This window comes from Macrotis lagotis, chromosome 4, assembly GCF_037893015.1.
Source record: "Macrotis lagotis isolate mMagLag1 chromosome 4, bilby.v1.9.chrom.fasta, whole genome shotgun sequence".
Classification (NCBI taxonomy): Eukaryota; Metazoa; Chordata; class Mammalia; order Peramelemorphia; family Peramelidae; genus Macrotis; species Macrotis lagotis.
The window spans coordinates 39346788-39361246 of NC_133661.1; the positions used below are offsets into that span (position 1 = coordinate 39346788).

At 35.7% G+C, this 14459-nt stretch overlaps 1 long non-coding RNA gene across 1 annotated transcript; it reads left to right on the forward strand.

The window, feature by feature from the left end:
* Nucleotides 1-2082: 2082 nt before the first annotated feature.
* LOC141523032 (uncharacterized) lies at nt 2083-14135 on the forward strand. The gene is made up of 4 exons (XR_012478312.1): nt 2083-2175; nt 2638-2998; nt 12049-12129; nt 13970-14135. It is a non-coding gene; the product is annotated as an uncharacterized LOC141523032 (long non-coding RNA).
* Nucleotides 14136-14459: the final 324 nt, after the last annotated feature.

Below are 14459 nucleotides of genomic sequence, written 5' to 3' on the forward strand. Positions count from 1 at the left end.
TGAAAGAACGTACAAAATGATTAAGGAAAACAACGTTCCATCTTAAGATATCTTAGAGGGACTTCACTCCAAAATCCATTTAGAGGCTTGATTTTATTGTTTCTGAGAGAAACTGAGGAGAGTTCAGGTAACTTTCTAGATGGGAGTTTCCCCACCACCACCACCATCTTAGCTCCCTTCACCACTAAAGGATGTGAGCAGGGTCATACTGGTTCTGGAGCTTCAAATGGAGATCTGAGGACAGACTAGACTATTTCAGTGCTTGGGCAAGTTTGGAAGGATGAAGATTTGGGGTTATCTAATTTCTTGATAATGGTGATTCTGGATTAGCTTTTTTTTTTAGAATTTTTTTACAAGGGTTAAGTAACTTGCCCAAGGACACACAGCTAGGTAATTATTGAGTGTCTGAGGCTTGATTTGAACTCAAGTCCGTCCTCCTGACTCCAGGGCCGGTACTCGATCCACTGCACCACCTAGCTGCTCTGTATTATCTTTTTAAACATGATATTAAGCACTGAAAAGTCATTCCTGTCATTGGGTGCCATTTTTCTAGGGCAGCTGATTCGATTTCCCAAGAGTTATCAACCTATACATCCCAATTAATCTACATTTTCTCAATATCCAAGTGTAGGTATTTATTAATGAAGTACCTACTATGTGATGGGTTATAAAAGCATAAAATGCTTTGTAAAAATTATTTTATTCTTTGATGTAAGTTCTATTATTAATCCCCTTTTACATATGAGGAAACTAAGGGAGACACAGGTTAAATGACTTGCCCTCAGCCACCCAGTCATTAAATGTCTTAAACTGGATTTCAACTCAGGTTTTCCTGACTCCAGGCCTGGAGTTCATGCCACTTAATTCTTTTTTTTTTTCTTTTTTAGGTTTTTTGCAAGGCAAACGGGGTTAAGTGGCTTGCCCAAGGCCACACAGCTAGGTAATTATTAAGTGTCTGGACCCGGATTTGTACCCAGGTACTCCTGACTCCAGGGCTGGTGCTTTATCGACTATGCCACCTAGCTTATCCACTATGCCACCTAGCCATGCCACTTAATTCTAAGAAAGACTACGGTGCAGACTATTAACCATTTTAGGATGAAAATTTAAAAACTGGCAGTTTCTTACCATTTTCTGTTCTGCTTTCCTTGGTATCAAGGAAAGTGGAATAGGGCAGATGGGTACAGTGACTGATTTCTTAACTTATTGACAAAATACGAATTAACAATTAATCAGGCATAAATGAAGAGCCCATCTGCCTGCATTTTAAGAGTTCTCTCAGGGCACCTAGGTAGCACATGGATAGAGCACCGGCCTTGAAATCAGGAGAACCTGAGTTCAAATCCGACCTCAAACATTTAACAATACCTAGCCGTGTGACCTTGGGCATGCCACTTAAACCCATTGCCTGGCAAAAAACAAAAACAAAAAAAAAAGAATTTTCTGTCAGAGCAGAGTCTGAAATAAGATAAACAAAGCTCCCTAGTAATAGTAAAAACCATGTTCACCATGTGGTCAAGAAGCAAAGAGAGTTATTGACTCTGGAGAGAGGGGAGAGTCTAGCACAAGTCCAACCATTTTGAAATACAATATAACACCTGTCACTTGTACTGGATTATTTCTTTCCAGTATGACACAATCTCCAGAACCAGACTCCAAATCTATGGAAGAGGAAAACCTCTGCAGGTGATCTGTCTGTCAAGGTCTAGAATGTTAAAGGAAGTCACAATAAGGTGGTAGCTGGGTATTTTTCAAGCATTACATATGCTAGTATGATATGACAAACCTGAAATATTGGAAGGAAGAAATGAAATCAGGTAGGAAGGAAAGAAGGAAGGAAGGAAGGAAGGAAGGAAGGAAGGAAGGAAGGAAGGAAGGATGGGAATAATTATTAAGTAACTATTAAGTGCCTACCATATGGAAGTTGCAACCCATTTTATTCAATTCAACAATTATTAAATGTCTACTCTATGAGTAGATGGTAGTATGAAAATAAAAGACATTGTGACATAGTAAAAAGAATTTTTGAAGAATTCCAATAGGCAAAGGTAAGGAGAGAGTTCATTACAGGAATAGGAGACAGATAATAGCAAAAATTTGGGGACAAGACATGAGACACAGAGTTTGAGGAACTTGGTCGGTCTATCAGGAAATGTAAAATACATTTGGCACTTGGTGAGAGCTAACCAAATACTGATAGAATACAGATTAAGAAATAATGTGTGGGGCGGCTAGCTGGCGTAGTGGATAAAGCACCGTCCCTAGAGTCAGGAGTACCTGGGTTCAAATCCGGTCTCAGACACTTAATAATTACCTAGCTGTGTGGCCTTGGGCAAGCCACTTAACCCCGTATGACTTGCAAAAACCTAAAAAAAAAAAGAAATAATGTGAATTAAATCTGGAAAGTAGATAGAAGTCAGACTTTAGAGGGCTATAAATGCCAGGTTTTATGAACTTCCTGTGCTTTCCTGAGAGTGTCTCCTCGGGGGCAGACAATTCTGACTGTGATATCCAAAAAGGTCAAGTTTCTATGGCACTGACTCCAAGAGTCAGGCTAGATTTGACTGTGAACAAATAGGCTGCTAGACTGTTCAGCACTAATGATGTAATCTGGTGCCAAATTCCCTCTTTCTACAGGTGTCCAATAGTCTCTTTCTAAGGCTTCCCCTACATCCAGGGTTGCCAAAGCCCCCTTCCTGAGAGGTATGCAACAGTTCTTCCCCTGAACAATGCAGAAGAATTGCAGCAAGGACAGTGCTGGTTCATTGACAGCCTGCTGCTCCTAGCTTCCCAACAGAGAGTACATGCTAGGTCATAACTCATAGTATCATCAGTCTATTGGAGATAAAAGCAAACAATGATGTGGAATCTCCAGATTGCGCCACAAGTCTGTCCCTTGATCTGCTTTTAGTACTTCTGTTATCCTTATCTTCATCCAAGATCCACTTACTCAAAAAATCAATGGATCAAGTTTAAGCAAAAACAGCAGGAATTAGAGGTAAAGAAAATTCATCTACACCCAATTGTAGCCTTAATGCAAAAACAAGAGACTTGGTAGTTTTTTTCTCATTGGGAGCCTCTTCTTGCCCCCTTGCCCCGCTGCAGGGGATGACCTGAGAGTCTTGTTCAACCATAATCTCATACTAGTGAAAGAACACCATGACTTTCAGTTTGTCACTTGCTCTCTTCTTCTTCCTAGATATCTAAGACTCCAAAGGTTTCTCCTTTCCAAGAGCATAAAAATCATTGAAGGAGCATTTATCTTGTCCCAGTAATACTATTACTAGATCTGTATCTCAATTTCTTTACAACAATATCTGTAGCAGTTCTGTTTTTAGTGGCAAATGGGGGGAGCCCATCAGTTGAGGAATGGCTCAACCCACTTTATTCAATTCAATATAACCAACAATTATTAAATGTCTACACTGTAGTATTATGAATGTAAGGAATACTTTTATGCTTCAAGAAATGATGAGCAAGACAGTTTCAGAAAAACCTGGAAAGACTTAATGAACTGATACAAAGTGAAATGAGCAGAACCAGAAAAATATTCTAGACAGTAACAATAATATTGTATGAGTGATTTAGTTACTCTGATCAAAATAAAAAGCTCCAAGACAACTCCAGTGACAAAAATGTTTTCCACCACCAGAGAGAGAATTAGTCTCTAATAATGAAGGATATCTTTTTCACTGTTTTATGCTTCTTGCTTTTTTTTGTAATGTGGCTAATATGGAAATGTTTTGTATGACTTCACAAGAATAATTAATACTGTATTGCTTGCCTTCACAATGGGTGGAGGAAAGGCAGAAGAGAAAGAAAACTCAAAACTCTTTTTAAATGTTATAAATAAATAAATAAAATTTTAAAAGGCATTTATCTAGTTGTGCAGAATAGATTCAAGAATTGAATATTCCTGTGGACCAGAAAGACTCTTTCAGAGACTGTAACATCCATGAGATGTTCCTGGGCCAAATGCACCAGACTAATCCTAAATTAATGGAAATCTCTTGAAATCAAAAAACTGATAAGTCAATTACCAATGAGATAATATGATTTGCTAAGTATATAGAAATTGTTCCCATTTTTTTATTGTCATACTTGTATATACATAAACGAAGATAATCAGTTATTGTCAGAGTTCCAAACATAAATGATGTCTATTAGAAATCCAGCAGTGTTATTTGCATGAATCCCCCACCAAGCAGCTTCTGAGAAACCAAAGTCTTTGGGAGTATGGTTGAAGGTCTGAGAGAAAAGGCCGTATTGAGGACTAGTCCACTGAGAGACAGATTTGGATGTACCCTATTGTTTCAGTCCAGCATTACTGAAATATCAAGATGACTCACTGATAAGCAAGAAAAATTCATACTGATGAATTATCCCCAGTGAGGGACAAGCTTGGATATAGCATGTGTCATCATTTTGTCACCAGATATCACATACTGATGCTTTGTCCAGCATTACTGGCTCTGTGAGACAGGAGAAATCATATTCAAAGATCAAGAATTGCCTGAGCATCCAGACCATCACCAGAAGTTCTATTTCCTATCAAATAAGGCCATGGAATAAAGTGGTTCTGGGAAAGGCAAGTGAAAAGGATATCTTTGCACAACATACTTCTCATTATAACAAAAATAATATGCTAATCATGCCACCATTAACAGTTGGTGTGGTTCTCTTCAAATACAAAGGACAACTATTACTGAAACTCATTACACATACTGTGTTTGCGGCAGCATAAAACAGAAAACAAAACACTGACATTGGAGTTAAAAGATTAGGTTCAAATTCTACCCCCCTGCCAATAACTCCTTATCTGACTTTGAATATGTTACTCAACTTAGCTCTCAGTTTCCCCAGCTGCAAAATGAGAGAGTTGGACTATATGGCCTTTGAAATCTCCTTATGATATTATCATTCAAAAACACTGTTTGGTATCAAAAAAAACTCAGGTTCTCTTCCCTCAAGGAACTTGCAATCGAATGGTGAAAACAAGGCATATTTTATGACCACAAGCGATACCTGCCAGTGCCAGATAAATGGTACAAATTGGTAATGACATATTTCTCCATTTCTATCTCTTTTCCAGTTGATGCTCCAGTCATGAGCATAAGTAGAGCCTCAAGCCAATGAAGCTCATTAATGACCCAAAGCAGAGCTGGTGGGAGGGGATAAGTGTGTGAAGAACTGGAAGAAACCTTAGATCTCATCAAATTCTTCTCACAGATGAAGAAACTGAGAACCAGAGACATTAAATGATTTGTCCAGGGTCATACAATTCAACAATTCAATTCAATAAACACTTGCTAAGTAAGCCACTAGCCTAAACATCAAGGACAAGAAGATAAAACCCTCAAGAAACTTGTATTGCACAGGAAGAATACAACATTTATAGAGATAATGAAATAGCTAACATTTAAATAATACCCTAAGGTTTGCAAAGCAATTTACTATTTTTGTTTCATTTGATCCCCCAAACAACTCTAAGAGGTAACTGTTATTTTCATCTCCATTTTAAAGAAGAGGAAACTGAGTCAGAGAGAGGTTTGGTTACTTGTCCAGGATCACACAGCTAGGAAGTTTCTGAGGTCAGATTGGAACTCAGTTCTTCCTGACTCCAGGTCAGATACTCTGTCTACCTCACCACCTAACTACCTCTAGATAAGCAAATACAAAGTTATTTTGGAAAGAAGAGAGAGAGCATCATTAACAGTGATAAGCAGTTGAGAGAGAGGTCAGGGAAGGTCTTGACAAGGAAATAACATCTGAAAGGAAGTTAATAGTAGAGATGAGACTCAAATCAAAGTCCTCAGACATCCCATTCAGTCACTAATCTACATAGTCTTCAAAAACGAACACCAAATTTTCCTCTTTAGATACTAGACTGACTCTCAAGATGGTACTGGTTTTCCCCAGGATACAGGGTCCTCAGGGTTTCTTATTAAAACCCATACCTGACCAAGGCAATATGTTTGTTGAACTGAATGAAAATATAAGAAACTTTAACTTAGTCGATTAAAGTTGCTTCTGTAGGCCAAAGTGAGGGGGTGGGGCGTAGCCACAGAATTTGGGAAACATTGGGAGCAGAGCAGGGAAATCCTTCAATCCCAAAATCAATTTAGGAAAACTGAGAATTAGGAAACTCAAGAATAAAATCTCCCAATTAGACAGCAATATTTTCATTGTATAGATAACATCTTGGTGTTAAAAATTCCTTTCACATCTGTTGAAACCTATAGACCACTTATTAAAATGTGTTCATATGCATCAATTTAAATACATAGAATTACAAAAGTAATCCTTAATAGTGAAATGTAGTTATTAATGTTTTGAAGTACACAGACCCAGGTTAAGAAATCCTTGAATAAATACTTTTCCCTCGTTAGAGCTAGTAGAGTTATTTCCATTACACACACAAAGGTAAAAAGAAACATCCTTTCATAGAACATTTGATCACCCTATCTCATAATATTCATGATGAGAATAAGTAAAGGCACTATCTTTTAGCTTATGAGCCAACATCTGTTAGAAAGCATCAGGAAGGGCTAGTCACTTAACCATTTTGCCTCACAAAAAAAAGGATAAGGAAGGAAAAAATATTTAATGATTGATTTGCCAAGATCCTCCAAATCAAATCAACATGGACTTCACTATTTAGTAACAGCAATATGAAAGTGCACTCAAAAGATCATGGCTAATATATGTGTGTATGTGTATATAGATGGATGGATGGATGGATGGATGGATGGATGGATGGATGGATGGATGGATGGAAGTATGGAAAGATGGATGATTAGATGGATGGATGGATGGATATTTTAGAAAATGTAATTCGGGATTAAGAAATGAAATAGCTAATGTACTACTATAGATTATTTGGAAGTTTCACAACTATATATTACAAATAATTACTTCAAGAAGAAAGTCAGAAGGTATTTCAAACAGCACTGAAAAGCTTCACAACAAAGTATATTGATTTTATCTTAATGAACCAAAAATACTATCAGTGAGGGAATCACTTCAAAATCAGAGGTCTTTGAACATTTTTTATCATGAACTTGTTTAAAATAAAAGTCCAAATTAATACCAGATAATAAGAAAGTAAACATATGAGAAAAATACATTGTAAATAATTTCAATAGCATGAATTCAACCTCTTTAAATAATTTGTCAATTGAAAAAAGATGGAAAAATGAATAAAATTAGAGACTCGGACCGAGATAATTGCCGTTTTTAGAGCAATTTAACCAGTACAAAGCAGTTGTCATAACAAGAAGGTCATAAGGAACAAAAAACTATCTCAACCAATAAAATTCCTTGCCAAGTGAAGAGATGTGATAGCCAAAATTTCCACCAATTTAGAATACAAGCTCATTACTAAGGAAAATGAGAGATTACATGCAAAATCATTTCATAAAACATTAAAAAGCAGTAATACAGTATAAAAATATTCTGTATAAAGTTTTTTGTGATACTCATATAAATCAAAATATTCTTTGATCATTTATAGCTGAAATTCAAAAAATAAGTAATTTTGAATTTGGATTTATTTGAAATAGATCATTCTGTCATCATCTACATAACAATTTTTTCCCAACATCAAAGCTAGTAGAGTCAACATATTTGGATTCAACTTCTCAGGGTCTGATTATTACATGAGAAATAAGAAAGGATACCTGAAGACTTGGTACAGATTCAGTAAAGGTATTTGATTGAATTCTCTAAGATATTTTGAGGATTATATTTGTAGAATGGGGATTTTTAATGAAAGATAGTGAGTTTCCATTACACAATTCTAGCCATACATCATTCCTTTCTCTGTATTTCCTAGGTACTAAAGTTTTGTAGCCCGTAATACTTTCATTTCTTTACAAAAATCTATATGGATCACTAAGTCTGTTATAACTCATTTGTAATTTCTAGCAAGTAGTTCTAAATTTCCATCATAGGCCCCTCCATTTCCATAAATCTATGGGTACTTCTATTATTATTATTATTATTATTATTATTATTATTATCATTATTATTCCTCATTCTCATCATTTTCATGGAGGTTCAGCTAGAACCAATCTTGTCATGAATCATTATTCTTTTATTATTGTTATATTTAATATTCTGCAGATCAGTGAACAAGTAAATAAAATAAATATTTTTGAGATGAATAAAGTTTTAAGATATAAGTTCACCTCTGCAAGATCACAGAAAAACTGCATAATATAAACTTCAGTAGCAAATGGAATATGGATAATATATATATAGCTTCCCATTCCTGAATGATCTTGATCTCTTCTTGCTAGGTCTTTTATAGTTTAAAAGCTTTTCATTCCAGGTAGGTTGGAGATTATGAGTATTTAAAATGGCATCATTTATTAAAAACCTTTCCTAAATTTTTATGGAAGTTATGCCTGGATAATTATGAGCAATGGTTCAGTCTGTGATGATGATCCAATTCCAGTTCAATTTATTGGTTTAGTTCTCCAGAATATTTTAAGGTCTGTATTTGTAGTATGGTGATTTGTCATATGTCCATCCATAAAAGATAATGAGCTTTTGGTATATAATTCTAGCCATCGGCTCATGTCTTGCTAGATGTTCAGTAGGTGTTAAATTATTTTTATAGCCTTCAGTGATGTGTTGCACAAATTCTATTGTTTCTCTATATTCCACACATTTTGAACACTTGGAAATTCATTTGGAAATTTTATTATTCTTTTGTAAGTGTAAATTCAAGTTTCTTTGAATAATCTACAATCCACATTGATCCCTAAAGTGAAACCTCTTGTCATTTCTAGAGGCAAAGACGTGGCCTTGAATCATCATAAACAAATTCTAATGACAACTATTTCTTCTGCCTGTCTGGTAATATGTTGTTGAATGACATCCTATGATATAGCCCATCATGGGACCTTTGAGTCTGTTATGAGATATCAGTCTTTTTGTAATATCTATCGAGAGTTAAATACTTTGTGATCACATTCGACAAATCCAATCCAATGTTACCACTCTAAGTGAAGCGATGACTACTTTCTACAAAGGAAACTCTCTGGACAGCCAAAATGGAGGGTCACTGTGAATGAAGATGGCAAGGTTAGACTGTAGTTCCCTGACGGTTGGGGATAGATATGAACAGGCTATTCTCAAAAGAAGATGGAAGACTATCATTAACCACCTAAAAAATAAAGTTTCATAATCAGAGGAATCCATATGAAAACAACTTGAAGATAACAATTTGTGTCCATTAAAGTGTGAAGGATAGTAAAGATTAACAACAACCCATATTGGCCAGTTTATGAAGAAACAGGCATTGTTGGGGGTTCTATGAGTTGATATATTTTTTGACTAGCAGCATAGTAAGGTGCCGGTGCTCCCAAGCTGTTCACAAACTTTGACCCAGTGAATCCACTTTGTTGATGCTCAGTTATATTTGCCCCTTCATGACCCCGTGGACCATACTTTCCAGGGGGTTTTCTTAGACAATGGAGTTTCCATTTCCTTCTCCAGTATATTAAGACAAACACAAGTTAAGTGACTTGACCAGGGTCACAAGGCTAATAAGTGAGGCCATATTTTAACTTGGGTCTAACACTCTATATACATTAAGCCAGCTCTCTGCCTCCTATTGAATCCATTCTGAAAGGAAAAGAGAACCTAGCTCTGTCAGCATTCATGGCAATTACAGACAAACTCCTGTGACCACCAATTAGCAAAGAGCCGAACAAATTATAGTATATACATATTTTAGACTAGCATCGTTCTGTAAGAAATTAAAAGTGGAAAGACTTCAAAGAAATTCTGGAATATCTATTTGAAATGATGCAAAATGAAGCAAGTGAAATCAGAACAATATATATCCTGACCCCAATGATATAAAAATGATTAGAAAGGTAGCAACAGAAAAATTGGGGGTTAATATATACAACTAGAAGATATGGAAAGAAATACCAAGCTAATCTTGGGGCAGCTAGGTTGTGCAGTGGACAGAGCACTGGCCCTAGAGTTAGGAGTACCTGAGTTCAAATCCAGCCTCAGACACTTAATAATTACCTAGTTATGTGGCCTTGGGCAAGCCATTAACCCCACTGCCTTGCAAAAATCTAAAAATAAAGAATTTGTGGTTTTGTATTCCATCTTTCTTATCCTTTTGTGCATTTCAATATTTATTTTTGTTGATTGCTACTATGCTTAGAACCAAAATAATGTAGAAAAGGGAGAAAATGATAGTAAGAGTAAGAGAAAAAGAACACTAGGATGGTTTAAGAGGGAAGATGAGGAATTAAGATTTGTGGACTGTCAAACATCTTTTGAATTTACAATGCTGGCAGAAGAGCTGGGTCTCTAGAGGTCTTTTGACAACATTAAGGAATGTGGATCTGGAGCTCGGAAAGTAACTAGAGATAATACCTTTGCGACTCATCCTCAGAGTGATGAGAATTGAAGAAATAAGTTTGGATAAAACCAATAGAAAATGCAGAGTGATGAGAAAGAGATGCAGAACACAATGTTGCAGAAGGTCTGAATATATGGGGAAGAGGGAAGGAGAAGAGGGGACAGAGAAGTAGGTGTCATGTCACCAAAAACAAGACAAGAGAGAATTTCAAGAAACTTTCTTTACCTCATGTGGTTAGAGAGGATAAGGACTGAGGAAGAGCCTTTGAACTTAGTAATCAAGCATGGACATACTCGATTTTGTCAAGTAATTTTGTAATTGTGCCTCAAAAGCTATTAAAGTGAACATATCCTTTGATATAGCAACACTGCTACTAGGTCCCTACCTCAAAGAGACCAAAGAAAGAAGAAAAGGCCTCATATGTACAAAAATATCCTTTATCTGGTGGCAAAGAATTCAAAATTGTGGGAGGACCCTTTAATTGAGGAATGACTGAACAAGTTATTATACATGATATGTTGAAATACTATTGTACTAATAAAAGAAATGATGGAAAGGGAATGATTTCAGAAAATCTTGGGAAGCATTTACGAACTGATCCAAAATGAAATGAGGCAGAACCAGGAGAAAAATTTATACAACAGCAACAATATTGTAAAAATTTTCTAAAACAATTTTATAAAACTTGGGAACTCAATAACCATAATTTCCAGTCTCATGATGAAACAAGCTACCCATTTAATGGAAGAGAGGAGATAAACTCAAGAGTTCAGACTGATGCATATTTTTTTCTCTTCTCTCCTTCCCTTCCTTCTCTCTCTTTTCCCCCTCTCTCCTTCCCTCTCTCCTTTTTCATCCTTCCTCCTTTGCCTCCTTCCTTTCCTCCTTCCTTTCTTCCCTTCTTCCTTTCATTCTCTTCCTTCCTTTCTTTCTTCCTTCTTCCCCTCTCCCCTCCCCCCTCCCCTCCTGTCCCCTCTCCTCTCTTTTTTCCTTTCCTTGACTAATACAGACATTTCTTTTGGTGACTATACATATTGAGCAGGTGGAGGTGAGAGAGAATTTGGAACTAAAACTAAAATTTAATTTTGCTTAAAAAATAATAGTGTAGGGGCAGCTAGGTGGCATAGTGGATAAAGCACCAGCCCTGGAGTCAGGAGTACCTGGGTTCAAATCCAGTCTCAGACACTTAATAATTACCTAGCTGTGTGGCTTTGGGCAGGCCACTTATCCCCATTTGCCTTGCAAAAACCTAAAAAAAAAATAGTGTTTCTGTACTTTTGGGTCTGTGCTCTATGAATATCTATTAACTCTCCTTTTTTGGCCAGGAAAGTTCAACCCTGTGTTTCATTAATATTTGCTATTATGTCTATTAAAATATTTTACAAACCCATTATGTTCTATTTTAAAGTTCTGAAAATATACATGAAGACAGATTTTATATCAATTTTAATTGTTTTAAACATATTCTTCCCATTCAGCTTTGATTTCAAGATGCCAGAAGGTTTTAATGCATCCAACCTTAGCTGTCTTCTTGACCTCTTTGTGCTGGCAGTATAAAAGATTTGATTCAGGATTGAAACCTTCAGTCTCTGTCCTTCCTCAGCATAAATTAAGAATTTTACATTTATCAAATTCAAGCGATATTTTTATTTCCTCAGAGAAAGATTCCACAAAACAAAGAAGCCATTTCATGTGTTTTAAGTGGAACCACACAGGTTAATGTCAACTCTGAACAACAGGTAATTAATAAGATGTTTGGATTTAACTTCTTTTTTAATTTGGAAGTCATACTTAATTCTATACTGGAGAGATGATAGTATGTTTAAAGCTAGGCAGGAGCATAATGGGTTTAAATTGTCTTCCCTGAAAAATAGTACGGTTTAACCAATTTTCTTGACATTATTATGTTGATGGAATGTTTTAAATAGAGCAGAGTTTTCCGCATAGACTTCAGTTTTAATAGCATTCTCACAAGCATCTATTTTATATATTTCCAGCCCATAAACAATGTATGGAACTGAGTCAAAGGCTTTGTGATTAGCTTTCTCGTTGCTGTTATTTTTGTTGCAAGAAGACATTAATTACTCACAATGCCTTTGCTAATTTTCTCATCATGTAATATTTTTGAGTACAATCTATACAAGAAACCAATAACTTTAATGAAAATGTGAGAATGTCACAAACAATTTTTGACAATGGATCACAATTTAGTAGTCCAAAAACTAGGCATGAGGGATTGGAGAATAAAAACATCAGATACTTCTCTATTTATTAACTGATTATATTTTATTTCATTGTTCGAATGATTGCTACTCAATAGAGCAAAATAGAACATCTCCAATAAGACATTTTACATATATATATATATATATATATATATATATATATTTAAATCATATAAGAATTCTAGATAAACATTACAAGGAACATTGATTGTGAATTAAGAGCTGAGAGATCATCTTCCTAACCTATTCTGTGATTTTATAGATAAAGAAATTGAAAACTAGAGATACAAAGGGACTTGAACAAAGCACAAGTAGCAAGCATTTGAGGTGCAACAACAGATCAGAAATCCTCCACTTATCATTATCAAGGGAAGCACCAAACAGGAAAATATATGCTTGCCAAAAATGATTTACCATAGGTCATGAGCAATTTCCTGCCTAATCTAATTGGAAAGGATACCCTGTAGATTGTGAATTCTTCAGATTTAACTGTCTGCAGATGATTGTGGATAAATTCAAGTACCAGTATGTTTTCTCATTTCCTCCGTGAGATCCATGGTCCCTCATAAGACATTAATCAAGATGCTAATCCACACAGAAAAAGCAATAGGATGAAGACTACATATTGCCATGGTTAGGAAGTGCAATCAAGTGGGAAGTCCATAAGAATAGTAAGTTTTCGATGATCACAGTAAAGAGCAGAGCCAAGATTCAAATAAGAGGAATATGAGCTGTTGGGTTTTTTTTTAATTGAGCAGTTCTTTCATTGATCCTGAACTGTCCCCTCTACAAAAGAATATTTTTAACATTAATATATTCTCACAAGGAAGGATAGAGACTGAAAGTTTCAATCTTGAATCCAGTTGATATAGTAAACCAATGGAAATGGATGTGAATGCCATGATCTCAGAAAAATCAAATCTGCAAGTAACCCAAAGGGCAATGGAATGCTTCATGATGTGTGTTAGAAGGCTGAAGCATATAGAAAATGGTATTGTAGATTCAAGAAATGACATAAAACTTATGAATGATATGCTTGACCAGGAAAGGAAGACCAGTTATGTAAGATGAACAAAGGATAGCAAATGCAAAGACTGAGTCAATTCAATTGATGTTTCCAAAATAATAAGATACTCAAAAGAAGATGTCTGGTGATGAAAACAATATTTATATAGTATTTCCCATGTGCCAGGAACTTAATAAGTATTTTACAACTATTATCTCATTTGATCATCAAAACAAACCTGCAAGAAGGCTATTGTTTCCACTTTCAGGTGAGGAGAAAAACAGGAGTAAATGACAGTTCAAACAACTAGTGACTGAGACTCGAGTGTAATTCAACCTTTCCTTTCAGATTGCAGGTTCAGTGCTCTATCCGTTGTCCCACTTACATGCCCAGTTATATTAGACAGATTCTCATGGAAATGGAAAGAAACAAGCAAGATTTATAGGAGATAAGAAACCATGGATGGTTTGTGATCTTTCCTGGTGGATGAAGTGCCTGCAAGAATTAGAACAAAGTTCCATTAAAGCATCAAAGTAGGGTTATCTTTTGTGAGATGTGTTCTATTATTTCAATCTATCAACCTAATTTTTAGATTCAAATTATGCTAACATATTGGCTAATTCTACCAGTTTGGTGTCATGATAATCAGCATGCCGCTTATGGCTTAATCCTAGGCATTGATAAAATATTCAATATGACAGGGGCAAGGAGAGATCCCCAGGACAATCTACCAGAGATTTCTCACCAATGGGCATCAACCTATTAATAACTATTCTTTGCCTCTTGATAGTCAGTTCCAAACTCAGTTAACTATATAATCACTCAGTCCCAAGTTCTC